The sequence below is a fragment of the Lycium ferocissimum genome, chromosome 4 (genome assembly GCF_029784015.1).
Source record: "Lycium ferocissimum isolate CSIRO_LF1 chromosome 4, AGI_CSIRO_Lferr_CH_V1, whole genome shotgun sequence".
In the NCBI taxonomy this organism is placed as follows: Eukaryota; Viridiplantae; Streptophyta; class Magnoliopsida; order Solanales; family Solanaceae; genus Lycium; species Lycium ferocissimum.
This window is the reverse complement of record NC_081345.1, coordinates 56,251,418-56,255,885: the sequence shown is the minus strand read 5'-3', so window position 1 is coordinate 56,255,885 and position 4,468 is coordinate 56,251,418. Positions and strand designations below refer to the sequence as shown.

At 36.8% G+C, this 4,468-nt stretch overlaps 1 long non-coding RNA gene across 3 annotated transcripts in view; it reads left to right on the top strand.

Moving 5' to 3' along the window:
* Window positions 1-1,517: 1,517 nt before the first annotated feature.
* LOC132054884 (uncharacterized) overlaps window positions 1,518-4,468 on the top strand; it is a 3,796-nt gene continuing 845 nt past the window's right edge. The window contains exons 1-3 of one of the 3 annotated variants that reach the window (XR_009414392.1): window positions 1,518-1,869; window positions 1,957-2,080; window positions 2,176-2,457. This is a non-coding gene — a long non-coding RNA (uncharacterized LOC132054884). Of the gene's footprint in view, window positions 1,870-1,956; window positions 2,081-2,175; window positions 2,838-4,468 lie in introns of those variants that run through there. The other 2 variants (XR_009414391.1, XR_009414390.1) reach the window with 2 other exon arrangements.

Sequence of the window (4,468 nt, the reverse complement as noted above, 5' to 3'; positions counted from 1 at the left end):
TTAGTAAATGTGTTCTATTATAGTGCATACGTGTTCTGAGTTAAAGCTAGGTCCGGCAATTCGTTGGCAAAGAGTGCCTTCATAAGCTAGGCTAGCAACCCCTTTGTAGGAGGACTTTGCTACCATAATTCAATCTCTATTATAACTTTTATCAATCTACAATTCTCAGTACTACATTCACCCCTTCTGATACATGAACTTTAGGTTGTTTTGTGCATAAAAGTGGTTTCTGTGAACTGGTCAATAATGTCATTCATGATGATCCATTTATACGAGGTACTAACTGAGCAGCTCTTTCAATGTTGCTTCCTTGGCATCAAAACTCTAGGAAGAAGCTTTTTTCAGTTTCAAGATTTAATATGAATATTTGAGATGTACTTAACAGCAGCTAACATTCTTTTGTTCATGTCCTCTATAGAAATCTGAACTCACCTTTCCATCTGTGGGTACATTACAGAGGCTGTTGGTTATGGTGATCCACTTATTGCTGTCTTGCCATAATTTCGCCGTATCAACTATCAACTGAAGTTTCTTTCAGCAGCAGTTTTTTAAGTTCCTGTAGAAAGTATGAACTATGAAGCTGGTTGGAAAACTTAATTTGAAGGTGGAGGAGTATTTGAAAAGTTTAGGTGATCCACCATTGTTGATACACACTGAAAAGAGATGAAGAAATAATTTTAAAAAAAGAAATGCATGGGCCAGGCGGTTTCAAAATTCTAAAATGATAAACATAATAATGAAAATGGATAAGAAGCAGGCATGCATTTAGCATTTGCCTCACTAGTAGCTGAGCTAATATATACATACATATATCCCATTGTTTTTAGATTACTCTTTAATATCTTTTCTTCTTCTCTAAAGGCAAATTTTAGAAGGGAAATTAACTCAAAAAGCTGTCAGCTCAAAGAATAACCGACAAATATATAATATATGCATAATTAGTATATAATATATACTGATTAGTGGCTGTAAATATTTGAAGTAGAAGGATTAAATGGGTAACTTCCCCTAGAGTCCTTGTTTTCAATATATAGCCAATTCAATTGTTAATTTTCTTTATTTCTATTATGGCATTGTTTGCATTTCTAGCTTAGATTGGAGGCTTCTAATTTTATATGCTTTTTTATGTTCTCAAGTGGACTCCGTTTGCACTTCAACTGCATAAAAACTTATCGTATATATTTGATTAGGATAGTAAGTAGAGTAGAGTTTTATCCGATGTTTTCAGAAGTTCAAGTTAACTCTCTTGAATAAATTTTCAACTATTACTTTTTTAGTTCGTATGTCTCGTTCAATATTTTTTCTAACCTTTTTTTTTTTTATTATTATTATTGTGTAGATGGCGGGTGATAATAGGGGTAAGGCTATTGCTAAAGCCCCGAAAAAGTCAAAAAAGAAGAGTCTGTTTATACCACTAGAGGCGTAGTGCCAGGAACCCTTAGGATTCCTGCCAGAGATCGATCTCCTCCCCCATACCTCTCACCACGTGGCCCTCCATTGCCATATTATGGGGAAGTCAATGGGTTGGCATTTAGTCAGCCGACTCATGTCATGCACCATGCGCCCATTTTTTTGGCCTCAGGGCCAAACAGAACCACAGGGTCGATCTTAGTCCCCTGGCACACCTCGCACCATCTTACATGGCCTCCCTGATTATTATTATGTATCACAGCGAGCGACTATGAGAGGTACTCCGACAGCTACTCCTAGCCCGACTGTGTCATAACCATAGACCTCATATAACCCAATTGATGTGACGTCTGGGCGTCAAGAAAGTAGCTCTGATTCTGACGACGAACCTCCCCGACGAGGAGACCTTGAGACAGTTGATGAGTATGGTCGTGTCATAATCAAGCCAGCTGGATACGGGTAAGTATATTGAATTTCTATAAGTTATTTACTTTATTTTAAAACATCTAAGGTAATATTTAAATTAATTCTTTAGTTTTGATGCAGCTTCTATCCGAGCAAAGCAATTAAAAGGGTTTCACAGTCAGTTAAATCACTATATAGAGGCGCCATTTCGTCTTGGGGCAAGGTGTCAGTGGATATGAAGAAGCAGATGTTTGTAGAGTTCAGGGTATTTATTATTTGTAGTAAAATAATATAACTATATGTTGATTGTTTATGGAATGTTCCATATCTATTAATGAAAACATTTTAATTTCGTTGCAGACAAGGTGTTCTTGGAAGCCGGAACATGAGACATTAGTAGCGTAGAATTTCAAGAAAAAGGCGGGGACTATACTTAAGCATGCGTTAAGTAGAGGCCGTGAAGAAATCCTGAAGCCTAAGTGGATCCGTGATGATAACTGGAAGAAGCTGCTGCACTTCTGGGTGACTGATCCGACGTTTTTGAAGCAAAGTGAAAATGGGAAGAAGACCAAGGCCTCAGATAAGGGTGGATTTCCACACACCAGTGGGGTCACCAGCCATGAAGACGTTAGAATGAAGCTGGTATGTAACCCTCTTTAGCTTTGGCTATCTATTATGCAATTTAATCTTTCCACTGCTTTGGTTGGTTGCAATTTAATCGTCACCACTGAGTATTCTACTTGTGGAAAAAAGGAATAGGATGTTAAAGGGAGTGGGATTGAACAAATTTCTTAATTTCTACCATTATACCCTTAGGTTAACCATCATTTAGAAGGGAATAAATAATTTCTTACTCACACCGAAATAGAATGTTCTCATTTGCTATGTCAGATTGAAGAACTGGAAATGTGGGTGTCTAGTAATTTTTGGAGGAACACGTTGATATCATATGTTACCTCATGTATTTACTACTTGGTTTTTGAAGAACAGGGTAGATTGTGTCTAATATCATAGAGCCTTTTTTGCATTTGTATATAGTATAACAGTAACCAAACTCAAGAGCCTTTTTTGCATTTGTATATAGTTATAACAGTAACCAACTAAGATAGCAATAATAATAAAGTAGTAGTTCCTATTATTCTGATTATCGTGATAACAATTTACTATTATGATGACTCCGCATGTTCATCTAAAAGCTTTTTTGTGTTTTTTTAAAGAGAAAATAGAGCTTACTTTGGAAAATCCAAAAAAGAAAGGTATTTAAATATTCAACACGATAAGCGAGTAAAGCAATTTCCTTTTTCGGTTTGTCGAATGAGGTAAGGGCTGCAACTTACTTGTTACCACAAAATGGGGGAAGTGTTGATGAATAGTCAGACATAAGATTAATTGATTGTACCTTTACCAGGTCATGGTTTATGTAAATAAATTAATGCCTTATCACTGCTGAATCCTATATAAAATATTGATTTACTTCTCCATTTGCTAAACAATCATCCTTACCATGAAAATCACAAGCAGTTTTAAAATCTATTTGCTTCAATGGACAAGGGCATGTCATTAGGGAAGAAGGTGGGGATATTCTTACAGCTTTAGCCCTCCTCTAATCCTCTTCTTTTTCCTTCCCTATCCCTTTGTATCAATAGCAAAGGTCCTTCTCGTTCTATATGTCCTGTTGGGACCACTTAGTTGTTGATTGGTTGGTGGGAGGAATGTGTAGTTGGTTGGAACGACTTGTTTCTTAAGTCAAATCAACATTATCCAGTTATTCCTCATTGCAAGAACAACTATGCTGGAGGTTTATCATTCTGGCATTATATTCTCTACTAAATAAATTGATAAGATTCTATTTTTTGGTTTTTTGAGGGGGAGCGGGGATTGGTTAACTTGGGATAAGATGAGTCGACCACTGACCAGTGGCCACAAAGCCAATCTTAGATGGTTGGTTTGCTAAATTGTAGTTATTGAAGAGCGTAAATTATAAGGTCTCACTGCATGGAGTTGCAAGATGAGGGTGTAAATAGGAAAGATGATTTGCTTGCTTTCAGTTATAGCTTGCTATTATTGGTGTATTTTTAACAGAAATGATAGGATCCTTGTCAAGTGAAACTAACACTGATGCAAAGGAAAGTCACAAAAATCACATATGTTTAGAATAGTATTTGCTGAATTGTGTCATGCTCCGTGAAAATCGACCAACAATTTCAACCGCATGAGGTCGAAAAAGCCGAATTTTCGGCCTCAAGGGCAGGCCGTTAATTGATAGGGTGAATGTTGCTCCCAAACGCACACGCAAGTTTACGTGGTCGTACGAAATGTGTATAGGCGGTAAGTGGCAGCCCGGATATCGATCACAGAGACTTAGATTCTACTTTGTTAAGTTAATTCAAATTCGGATGAAACTATTCAAGAAAGTGAAAATCAAGATGTTTGTTGAACTAAACTACAATCAAAAGTAAACAATTTGTGATGGGTGTTTGTTGTATTTGGACATCTTGACAAAGATTGTAAGAATTATCGGATGAGAGAAAGATGCAGGGTCGTCGACAATCCAAATATCTTGATCGGACAATTTCACCTATCTTATTTCGGGTTACTAGTTGACGGGTTAATTATGCTTATGATATTCTCTCGAACTACTCACAAACCCTAG